This window comes from Marmota marmota, unplaced genomic scaffold, assembly GCF_001458135.2.
Source record: "Marmota marmota marmota unplaced genomic scaffold, marMar, whole genome shotgun sequence".
NCBI lineage: Eukaryota > Metazoa > Chordata > Mammalia > Rodentia > Sciuridae > Marmota > Marmota marmota.
The window spans coordinates 21,666,108-21,679,226 of record NW_026000211.1 but is presented as its reverse complement, the minus strand read 5'-3'; the positions used below and the strand labels follow the sequence as shown (position 1 = coordinate 21,679,226).

The window sequence follows — 13,119 nt, the reverse complement described above, 5'->3', positions numbered from 1 at the left end:
GAGTGGGAGGACGACGGCGCCCCGCCTCCGGCTAGTACGGAGAGCGCCGCCTCCCCCTCAACTCCGGTGGCCGGGAGTCGGGTGCGATGTGCGGCCGAGGCCTCGCCCCGGACCGGCTTTTCCTCCCGTTTCTCTGGAAGAGGGGAGGGGCGTCCTCGCCCCGATCGGCGTCCCCCACCCCTGGCGCCTGGGGAAACTCCTTCGCTGACAGCACGCTGGTGCTTTCCCGGGGATTGGGAGTCAGTTCCTCTTCCCGGGCTTCAGCAGTGTTTCTCGGGCCGCAAAACTAACTTGTGTCGGCGCCCGGTTCCCCGCGCTGCCTGCCTCCTCCCTGAGCCGGACGCAGAGTGGCGCCCGGGCGCGGAGCTCCCTGCCGCTCCTCTGGGACGCATTTGTCTTTCGCCCAAGGCGCGGGTGTTAGATTTGACACTCCCTGGCTTTTGAGGGTTTAGCTAGGAGCCTCGGAACATTAGTTACCGTGAGCCGCGCCGCTTGGAAGGGGCCGCGGTCACTGCTTCTGCACTGACCAAGCAATTGTAGGGGCAAGAGCGTTCTGGTTCCCCAACCTGACCTGCCCCTCCCTCCCGTGAGCCGTTGCAGGCACCTAGTACCTCGCCCCTGAGACTTGGATAGCCACCTCCTCCCTGCCAGTGGTTCAGAGCCACGGACAGGCTGAGGAGCCTTCGGAGTCTTTAGCAAAGTGCCTTTTGCAAAAACGATCAACATTGCATCCATGTGATCTCCTTATTAACTTTCCTTCTGGAAAGTTAGGATGTTGAGTGAAAAGGCTTGTGGAGTTCTTTCAAGAGTAAGAATCTTAGGAGGAGGTTCCCTTATCAGTCCTTGTTTATGTCAGGACTTAATTTGTAAATTTCAGTATTTGGATAGTTTTTTACTGCAGAAGAATCTCCTGTTGTACTATCTGGAGTGGATTCCCATCTAAGTCATCTAAATTGATGATAAAAAGTGTCGTTTTCCTTTGCAGTGTATTGGCGGCTCTCATGGAGTGAGTGATGGTGACCTTTTTCTAATTTTGCTGAGGATTTATTGACAAAGGATAACTGAATATTTGCAGTTGTCTGTAAATATTTGAAATCATCACATGGCCTTTTACATAGTGCTAGAAATGTTAGTCTTCGTTTTCTGGAAGAGAAATTGAGGAAAAACTGACAAAATTGCCATGTTTAGAATGTCCGGTAGTTTAGATGATGAGTTTCTTAAAGAGATGGTGAAACATCATTCCCATCTCTTGAGATATTTTATCAGTGCTGATATGTAAGTAAAGTATAGTGCCCCTTTAATTACAGTGAGGTGGCGATATCTCTTTGGTTCAACTTATTTAGTGAAATTTGTCAGTGGACCCAGTGCAATTGTATAATTTACCAGATTTAAGATTTACCAACATAATTAAAATTAAAATGAATTCTTAGGTATCAGGAAAGCAAACTCTTTTTATTGACTTTCCAGGCAAATAGTAATCTAAGTGATTTAAGGTATAGCATATAAATCAGAAAAGTGTAAATGAGGGACTATTGCATTTCTTTAATTAAAGCTAATCTAAGAACTTAAGAAATCCAGTCTTAGAAGACCCTCTTGATTAGGGAAGACTGACCAGGTACTCAGATGCTGATTCTTGAGTTTCTTCTCTCCCTTGCAGTTCATTTACTGTGATTATGATTGCAGACACTTCCAATTCATTTTGAGAACCCTGCTTCTCTTTAATGTTAATCTGGAATTGTTTTGGATCTCTTTAAACGTCCTGAGATTGGCTAGAACATCCAGTTTACCAAATATAGGTTCTGTTTGTGTTCCATCAGGCTTTTTATGCTCCATCCACCTTGTGCAATTTTTTGTTTTCTATTATTACTATTCCAGACATTAAAGTCTGTTACAACCTGCTCCTTCATTACAGGGAGTATTTCTTTGCTTTAATATTTCCCACCTGTGGAGTCAAGACAAGAGAAACATGTTCTTAGCTCCATCCTTGTACCTGAATCTCTTGTCCTTTCTTTGAGGTGAATGATGTAGAAAAATGACCTTATTATCCCAATCATATTGTGTTATTTTTTTTCTTTGATTCAAATATTTTTGAGTTTCTACTGTGTACCATGTATGGTGCTGATTGTTAAGGAAACATTCCTTGTCTTTAACCTCAGAGATCTTATAGTCTAATGAGAAGAAAACACATTGATCTAGCCTCCACAATATATAAAAATTGTGCTACATGCTGTGAAGGAAAACCATAGGGGACCAGAAAACAGAGGAGCTGTTTTCTGAAGAAATGACTTGGAGTTGAAATCCGAAGATTTGAAGAAGAATAGTTGTTGATCTGGGGATGGGACACTCCTGAAAATAGCAGTATGTGCCAGGTCCTGAGGCAGGGGAAGGAAGGAACTGGAAGATGGATGTAGTTGGAACATGGAGGGTGAGGAGATAGGTGTAACGATACCACAAAGGTAAGGATGGTATATTGCAGACATGGATTTAGATCTTAAGAGGAATGGAAGGCTGTATAAGGATGTAATTTAGGGAAGAGACATGATTACAGTTGTGTTTTGAGGGACTACCCTGACTGCCTGCAGGAGATACACTTTGGTCTATAGATAATTAAGAATTCCATTGTTACAATAGTTCATGTGACATATGACTTTGCTTGAATTGGTAATGAAGAAAGTGAATTGATTCAACAACTATTAAAGATGCAAACGCATCAGGATTTGGTGATTGGATGTGGAAGTGAAGGTGGCAGAAGGTCTAGGATGATAGATTGTTACATTATGAAAAGTTATAAAGACAAAATTTATTCATTCTATTGTATTTTATGGTTATGAGAACGCTTATTTTTTAGGCATTGTTCTCTATAGTTTAAGGTCATCATTTATTAAGACCATCTATTTAGACATGCAAAGTGCAAAAAGTTTCTTTAATAAATTATAATAGGTCTCAGACTGAAACCATTTCCCCTAGGTTTTAGGCCTGAATGAGTGTTTGAAGTTGAATCATAATCACTGAAAGAAAGTAAAGGAAATTTAGCCTCAGTGGTTCTATTAAAACCCTCAGTACTGATTGGGCTTTTGTGTAAACTCATGATTTGTTGGGAGTTGCTCTGGACTCTATGTACCTTTAAGTCCCGAGTAAAGGAGTATGGAACAGTTGTTGCACCCCATTTTCTGGAGCCGCCCTGGAAATACACACCGTTAAGTCCTGAGTAAGAGATACTGAACAATTATTGTGCCTTGCAGTAACTTGGGCTTTACCTCCACTGGGATAATGAGGTGTGGCTCTGAGAGTAGGTGTTACCCAGTGGGATTGAATTACACTCACCTGTTCCTTTGCCCTTTTTGGGATAGAATGTTCCATGGAACCTCCCCTTGTGTGTCCCCTATGTAAGAATAAAGAATTCCAGTGGCTCTCTCTTTCCACTGACCCCTAAGTTCACAGAGCCATCCCTGGATTTTGAAAAGGTACTTCTGTGTGTGTGCGCATGCTTTCTTCGCTGTTTTCTTAAGTTATTGGAATAGTCAGATTTTGTGAATGCAGCATTGAGTTGTTACCTAGGGTAGATGATGATAATGATTCTCTGTATATTCAAATGATACTTTGGCCAAACCATTAGTGACATGTAAATTCAGAGCATACACGATAGGATTCAGCAACTACTGCTTGGCCAAGAAGTTAGGTTTGAAAGGGGTATAGCTTAAATGAGGACTAGTGGCCAAATTCACTACCCTGTCACAGTTTAGTTTCAACTTACCAAAGTAATTTTATCTCAGTGATGATCAGTTGTAACCTGAAAAATTCTTCCTTTGACCATGAGATCTTATCTCAAAGGGAAATGCCATTTATACTGTTAGGGATAAAGCTATCACTTAGCAAAAGTGTAATGTCTTAAGTGGCCACTGTTCTCTCAGTTCTCCAGTCTACATGGCTCAGGATGTTTTTTGTTTTCTTTGCAGTTCTCAACTTTTCACCGTCCAAAATTTCTAGTAATAATAATATTGATGTTGATAATAAATCTATATCACTAAGCCTAAGAAATCTGGGCTTATAGACATCCTGAAATTATTGCAGATTTTTGTGTATATGTGCATTTTCTGGATTGAGAATTAGAATCTTCCCTACTTCCCCGATGGTCCTATAAGCCAAACAAGGCCTCAGACCACTGACTATGAGCCTTTTGGAGGCAAAGTTCATGTTTCCTGCTCATAGGGTATATCTTCCCTTCTGTTCTTGGTGTTGAATTTGTGGAAGGTGCATATTAAATTTTTGGTCAAAAACATAAAGTACATCTATTTATGTATTCCCTATATGTCTAGACACTGAAAATGTTTGGTAGATTTCCTAGGAATTGCTTCTTATTTGTTGGTTTTTGTGAAAGAGTCTCCCATACAGGGGTCTAAGTAAGGTCAGCCTGCTCCCTGTCCCTTTATCTCCCCCTCAGTCATGTCCCCGGGAGAACATTGAAAATATCTAGAGTTAAAGTCCCTATTTGCATATGTTCATGTTTTACTGGGGATAAATTTTCTGTTCCTTAATCCAGTAGCAATATAAAAGGTGTCACATGAATATGTTTCATTAACAGCCATACCAATAGGTAGAAAGGTTTAAAATATCCATTTGGGAAGTGCACAGTTATTAGTGAAAAGAGAATGAGAACTGTTGTAAAACAATTGAATTTGGATCACTATTTTGTGACTTAGGTTAGCTGTGTAGAAGGGGAAATAAGACGAAGGATACAATTTAGGTTTCTGTATAAGCTGCATTAGGTCGGTCAATTATAAATTGGAGAAAGTGAAAGGTAAGCTTCAGGAATGGAAAGCAAAATTCTGAGTTTGTACCATTTGTAACCAGAACATATACACATTCTAACTTCCTAGTTATTTAAAAAAAAAAAGATGGGGGGATTTGGGCAGCAAGATTTGAAAAGCTATTGAATATAGGAAAATGGTTGCAATTATTAAACTTCAAACTAGATAATTGTGTTTGTTCATATGTACACTGTGGATTTCTACATTCCTGAAGATTGAATGTATAATCTGCCATGTGAAAAGTCGTTAAGTCAAGAATTTAAAATTTCTAGAATTCAATGACAAAGGCTGTGAAAGGAAGGATTTATAGTTTTATATAAGATTGAAAGGGGGAAGGGTGAGAAGGTGAAATATATATTAATGTGGACAATTTTTGTAAGTATTAGGAGATATAGTGATATTTAAATATGATACTCAACAAATATTGTATGTGTATGTATGGAGAGAGGGTTTTTTTTTTTTGTTTTTTGTTTTGTATGTGTGTATGTGTGTGTGTGTGTGGGACTGAACCTAGGTCCTCATATATGCTTGGCAAGTGCTCTCCCACTGAGCTAGATCCCAGGCCCTAAAATATAAGTTTCATTGCTCTAGGCATGGGAGATTGTGTATTGTAGAGGAGGTGGAAAGTTTTGACTTTAATAAAGATATTATTCAAGTCTCGACCTAATAGCCACAGTAGGTGTCCATAATAGCAATTTGTGTGTGTGTGTGTGGGGGGGGGGTGGTAATGAACACATGAAAGCAACAAAGGCTTTTTCCCATTCCCCTACCCTGAAACTTCTCTTCACTCAAAATAATGTGTTGAGGTCTTTTTTACTGTGAGGCAGTGGGCTGGGTCCTGGAGATGCAAAAATGTCGAGGACATAGGCTCAGATCCCTTAAGAGAGATAAACTGTGGGAATGTTAGTCATAAAAAGAAGCTTCTTACAGAGCTGTAGGAGGTGGATGTTGAGACGGAGAACAAAAAAAGAGCATAAAATTTAGCTATACCAGGAATGTCAGTGGGATTTGGCCAGGTAGAATTACAAGGAAAAACATTCTAAACTAAAGGAATATGGTGAAACCAGAAAGAAGTCCAGTTTTACTGATGAAAAATGGTGGAATAAAATTTTTTTTTTATTTGGGTGAATGTACCTCAGTGAAACTCAGCATTCTGTACAATTGAGATGCACCAATAAAAAAAGATTGGAAAGTTAAGTTTGGGCTGTGTTTGAAAGGAATTAAATGGTAGGCTAATGAACTGAGTTATGGTTTCATTAATTCAGCAGTATCTTTCTAGAGGCTTTTGAAGTAGGGTTGAGGAATTGGTAGCATTCATTTACTTATCAACTCTTAAACATTCACTTAACTAATATTTCAGATATATGTCGAATGTCCACTGAGTGGACATTGCTCTTGGTATTGGAGATGCTCTAAGGTAGTAAATAATAACAACAACAATTGCTTACATATATTGGATGCTTACTTTGGATCAGGTAAATATTCTGCATGCATTATGTTGTTTAATTGTAACAAATGCCTTCTAATGCAAATCTGTATAATCCTTACTTTATAGATGAGGTGGCATAGGTAGGGAGAAGTAAAATCTTTGTCCGAGGTCAAAGAAAGCAGTAGAGCCAGGGTTCAATTTCAAGTGTTCTAACTTTACATCTGTGTTCTCTGACTCTGCATTACGGATTTAAACAACATGGACAAGTTCATATGGAGTACATATGTGAAGACAATAGCAGGATAATTTCAGATAAACACTGTGAAGACAATTCAAGGGAATATGAAGGAAATGGGGGCAGAGAAGATCACTCAGTGGAAGGAAGATTACAACTGAGCTTAAGCCTAAAGAATGAGTATATAAATCTAAGGGAAGAGCATTCCAGGCAGAGGAAACAGAAATGCAGAATCCTTGAGGATGGAACAAGGCTGGAGTGTTTGAGAAATAGAAGGAAGGCCAGTATAGCTGGAGGAATGTAGTCAGGACTCAGATGATGGGAAGTGTAAGGCCTGTAGTGTGTTATTAGGGTTGTTATTTATTTTAGTTTACACTCATTGTCCTTTAGCCATTACAATCCTTTCTCTCAACAGTGGATGGGTTGCATGGTAAATTATATAGTTATTTTACTTACTCTGTTTGGTCCTAGATAAACAAAATGAGTAATAAACTTTTTTGGCACCTGGTTTATGGGCCAGACATGCAAATACACAATCGCAGTGGGTAAGTCAAGAACTGTGTAAGCTAAATCCACTGGGACCCATGGAATCGCAAAAGAAAGCTATCATCTAGTTTTATGGGGCAGGGTGCCATCAGAAAGCTTGTCTTAGAAAAGGACATGCTGAAGATGTGAGGACAGAGGAGCAGCATGCCATATTGCTATGTCATGAAACATTATGGCCAGTCCTGGGGACTATATGACTGGTAGATTGCGTAGGGGAGGGGAAGAAGAGAAGACCCTAAAAAGAAAAATAGAATCTGAGCCATAAAAGACTTTGAATGGTATGACTGGTCAGAGCTGGACTATAAGGAAAACTCTGGAAATAAGTGCAGGCTAGATTTCTGTGTGGAGATAATTATCCCTGTAATATAATGAAGTCTATACTAGTAGAAGGACCCAGAAACTGAATACAGGGAGAAAAAGATAGAATTGCCCAGATTAGCAGTTAGGAAGAGGATTCCTGAAGAGGAAAGGAGAAAAGAATGGTAGGAATGCCTTTAGAAGGAACACAGCTGAATATTATTACCCTGTAGGCATATAGGAAAGGGCCATCACCCATTCAGATGCTGCAATATTAAGAAAGAGCCAGTTAAGATATGATGCAGCAAGTGACTGGAAATGTTATCTCCTGCTGAACTAACCAGTAGTACTTTGGCCTGGAGAGGGAGCATCGTTAGTGGAATTCAGTAAATATTATGACCCAGAGAAACAGGCTTAGATGAGAAAGAAGTTCAGGTTATGAACAATCATCTTCACTATGGAAAGAATACAAATAGAGAAAGAGTTTTATTAGAGAATTGTAACAATCAAGGTAGAACTTAACCCATTTTGGCTTATATCTTTTACCATAATTTGATGGGCTGTCCACCTCCTGCTACCCAATTTATGTGTGTGTGTGTGTGTGTGTGTGTGTGTGTACAAATAACCTAATATTCTTGGGAATATTGCATAAATAATGTAATTTTTATACATTAATTTGATGTGTTTTAAAGGAAAAAAAAACAGGATAGCAAATTTGTATGCTCAGCATTTAAGTAGTAAGTTTTTAAAAATGAAGGATACCGTTTAATTCTAGTTTAGCCCTGTGATCTTGAAAGCAATACTGAAGCAACTTGAACTGCAACTACTCAGGGCTTAAATCATTTTGGAGAAAGAAGAACTAACTTTCAGATACTTCATTTGAGAAGAATCTGAATGTTTCAAAATGAGAAATGTTCCCAGTTCTGCTTCATTATAAATTCCCTTCTAAGCTCCCTAGCCTTCATAGCATTTTTAAACGTTGCTCCCGAGAAGCATTTAAACATGCCAACAGGGAGACCTGATTCAGTTCACTGAATATAAGAACTGGTACACTGAAACTTGAGGAAAAAATTAACTTTGCATTATCTAATTAAGTTTATAGGATTGCAGCAGAGCAGCCTGGTTTCTCAAATCTAGAAGGTACAATTAACGGCAGTATTATATCAATACCAACTAGTCTGCTAATAGGCTTCTAAGCAAAGCAATTGGAATTTGTTATTACCAAGAATATTTTAAACTGGATGAATTAAAATTAAATTACATACTATCGGGAACCATTCTGTATGAGGATAGAATAGATGACCTAATCATTTTTTAATCTTTAATTTTTATCCATTCTCTGAGTTGAGAAATATGTTTGGGCCTCAAGGGAAACGGTACTCCCTTCAATAGCAAACTTAATGTGCTTAATGATTATCTGGCTTGGGTATAATTTTAGCATATCTTGTTCTTTTATGAAATTATTTTATAATATACCTTAGTGCTTACCATATTGAGTTACTGTGAAAACTGTGTATTCCTTGGTAATGTGTATTACAACTTGGTATTAACTAAGTAGGCATTAACTGAGAAACTGTCAAATCTTTGTTTGGTCATTCATATGAGAAGATAGATGTGTAACATTTCTGTTTATTAAACTATATTCTCCTTTGACTTTGGATTTTCCTTTTAATAAAAACCTAAACCAAAACAAACAAAAAACCCAACCCATCTATGAAAAGATATTCTTTTTATTGTGAGCAAGGTTTGCAAGTAGCTTTTACAACTGATACCTACCCCCTTTTCCAGCTGGAATGCTTGATTTAAAAGTACATGTATGAAGACACAAAGTGGTGTGAAGATACTATGTATACAACCAGAGATATGAAAACTTGTGCTCTATATATTTAATAAGAATTGTAATGCATTCTGCTGTCATATAAATAAAAAAATTACATAAAAAATGAGAAGCACTGTAAAATAAAACTACTTAACACTAAAAACAAACAAACAAAACCTATTGACTCTGCTTATTAACCAGTCTCAGATTCTTAATGTAATATGGAAGTCACTTTCGAACAGTTTATAGAATTTTAAGGATAAACCCTTAAGAGAAGTGATGTCATAACATGAGAGTAATACCTTCATAATTTTGTGAGATTTTAAAAATATATGCCTTAGAAAGGCTAAATTGAAAAAAAGGACAGTAAGGTACAGCTGAACATTGAGAAAATAAAGTTTTGTTTGGAGTGCTCTGGAAGTTCTTTATTTATCAGGACTTACAATTGCACGTCAGATTTTCTATTCTGTTGAAGTAAATTGTTCACATACATTTTTAGTAACATCTATTATTGCAAAAAATAATATGACCTCATAACCCTTGCATGAGCTATCAGTATAATTAAGTAAATCATGCAGTTGTCGTGTTGCCATAATATATCACAGGTAACCGGGTAAAGATGTTCAAGTACGGGATATGGGAAGAGAAGAACATGGCAAGGAGATTCTAATTCTGGATAGATGTATAGTTTATAGTCAGTTGTGGAAATATCTTAAAAATGACTCTGAACACTAGTGAGGTCAAATCAATTAAGGGATTTTATTTGCTTGATTGTTAATGCTACTATGAAAAATATATATTTGTGAGGGAAATTATTTACCTAGAAAAACTTACCTAGCAATATGTTATACTATACTAGAGTTCTTTGTTAATAGCAGCCCATGTACCTATAAAAGAAGAATGCTTTGTATAGCAATTTCAAAACCTGGCATAGGCATGTCCTAAAACATTTGTCTTATTAGGCATAGGTTTTAAGTATACGTATTTAGGATGACTTAAATACCCCCACTCCTGACAGATTTTTCTCCTTCAAAATTTAGTATTTTTCCATGCAGTTCTTATTAGATAATTTGATCATCATATGTCTTAACTAATCCGTTTAATCTTTGATGCAGCAAGATGTGTTGTGAAAGTGTTAGTATTTATTTCCTTTACAATCTGTTTGCAAGGTTTTGCATCTTTTGAAAGAAAGCTTTTTAAACCTCCTGTTTAAAAGTCTACTAATTCTTACCAGGATGATTTAAGATAAATAAAAAATCCATCAGACTTTTGGCAAATATGTTCTCAAATAATGACAGAATAAATGACTACAAAGAGCTTTTTAGAGTAATAAAATAGAAATAACTAAAATCTTACTAATTTATACATGCAGATTTTCTCTTATAATAGATGTTTAGTTTTTTAAACTAAAAGATTGATGTCAACATTGGAAATCGTGATCACTTGAAATAGATAATTGTATTTTAACATATAAGCAAAGGAGTGCTAGAATAAGGAAATATAGGTGTGCAGTTTCATGAACTATTGCTTCCTGTGATAGCCTCAGGAAGTTCTAAGTCTAATATCAGTCACGGGAGATTGGAAAAGAATGTTTCTCCTGTGGTGGGCAATTAAAATAAAGTTGCTTACAGATTAGAGATATCGTAGTGGTAAAGAAAAAAAATGCTTTAGCAAATAATTTTCTAAATTTTTTGTATTCTGACAGTATGTTAAAAGAGGGTGATTTCTAAATACCTCAATATTTTAGAGAAATACATTCTTTTGGTATGAATTAAAATAACTTACTCTTTTTCTTGTAGTTAACATTCAGACACTAAATCATGGCACATATAACAAACACTTTTATCTTAAAATAAATGTAGGGTACTTGAAAGCTCAGTAAAATTTTGAAGAGTGATATCAACCTGCAAACTTTAATTGAGCCAAAAATGCCATACCTCTTCCCTAGTCCTGCTGTCTTCATAGCTTGAGAATTGCTAGTATCATCTGAAGTATTGGTCAAAATCCATATGTACTACAAGATTATTCTCAGATTATTTATTCTCAGATTCCTATATGAAAATGGGAAGATGTGTTAATGAATGTAGCTTCACTTTATTTTCTATTAATTACTGCCACAGACTAATGCCAGCTACTCTTATTTGAGCAGCCTGTACCAGTTCAAGAAAATAGCAGCCAGAGTCTAATGAATAGTTTCATCTGGTACAATTATGTTTCATAAGAGACAGTTACTATTCTTGACCTCTGCTCAATTACCCAGTAACACTAAGCAAAATGTAAATGTTAAAATCTTTGTTATACTTTGGCAATAATCCTGTCAGATAAAGTGAATGGCTTGAAACATTTATTCAGATTTTTGTCTACTTATTTAGCTTAAATAACAGGTACTTTGTTTAAAAGTAAACATGTCTTATGTAATGATTTATGGCTTATAAAGGCTGTTAAAATGCAGGAAGAGTAAAAGGAAGTTATTATAAGTAACAATTAAGGAATAAATGCTTTTTAAATATAGAAAATCAGAACTTAAGGTATTCACAAAGATAATAATACATATTTGCATATTTATTCAGTGTCTTTGATTTTTTGATTACTAATGAAGTAAGATATCTTTTCTACTGTTCCTTCAATTATTTGTGGAAATAACTTCAACCTATTTAGTCATTTCTTTTTTCTTTTTCTCCTTTGGGACAGAGGATTTCTTTTCCTGATTATGAGGCTTGGAATTTGTTGAACTGGTGGTAGGTCAGTTTCTTTGGGTCCCGCTGGGTACTAATTGTAAGAATTATTCCTTTAGTGTCAAATGTCAGCAATAGATTTTTCTATCTATATTTTCAATAAAATATATCTACCATTTGGATACACAGCCATGTTGCCTCAAAGTGAGGAGCCTAAAATTCTCACATTGCTTAAAATTCTCACACTAGAGAAGTTGCATTTTCTGAATATACCCAATTGCATTTTTCTTTTTTTACCCAATTCTTTTTAATTAAAGATTATAAACTGGGTAACTCTTGTGATGAGACAGTACTGATGAGAAAATGAAATTTCATTTCTAAAATTATAGAGATAATGAACCTTTAAAAAAGTTTTTTGCTGTCTGATCTCTATATACCTCCTCGCTTCTCTCATGTCTCACTAAAAAGAAAAAAAAAAAAAAAAAAACAAAAAAACCTGCCTTGAAGAGGCTGTTTCATCCTGTGAAATGCTACCGATCTTGACAGAGAAGAATGATAAAAGCTAAAGACCCCAGTGATTGACTAATAATGGGGGTAAGGTTAGGGATTTACTTTTCTTGCAGGAGACTTCTGTCAATGGACTGCAGATTTTCCTGGGTTGAAAGGGGCTTTATTTAAGACTGTCATATATATCAAGTGGTGAAAATCAAATCAAATTTAAATTACTAAGCAGACCATGGTCCTGATAATATTCCCCCCACCAAAAAAAATTAGAATGGTTGTATTTTGAAATATTAGTATTCCGAAAGTTGGTCACGTAAGTTTTAATGAACTTCTCTCTATCCCACTACCTTGTCAGTAAACTATAAGCATTGGTTCATTTGTCATAATTTTACCTGCTGACTACTACTACTACTTTTTTTTTTTTTTTAACTTTACCACTGAAATACATCCCAGTCCTTTTAATGTTTTTATTTTTTATTTTGAGACAGGCTTTCACTAAGTTGCTTAGGACCTCATTAAATCCTGAACTATTTAAACTTGTGATCCTCCTGCCTCAGCCTCCCAAGTCATTGGGATTATAGGCATGCACTACCATACCCAACCATGATAACCATTTTTAAATGGTAAGAAAGGTCAGAAAATATACAGTGCCTTATTAAATCAAGTGTCTTATTTGTTTCTAGTACTTTTAACTTAGGTATATATTTGATGCACTTATTTCTAAAATACATGAATTAGTACTGATTCATAATTGTCTTTAGGATATCACATGTGTGTATTTAAAAACACATCAGTAATAGATGACT

General features: G+C 36.3%; 1 protein-coding gene across 2 annotated transcripts in view; it reads left to right on the top strand.

Annotated features, from left to right (window-relative positions):
- Galnt7 (polypeptide N-acetylgalactosaminyltransferase 7) overlaps nucleotides 1-13,119 on the top strand; it is a 139,035-nt gene that overhangs the window by 305 nt on the left and 125,611 nt on the right. The window lies entirely within an intron of this gene.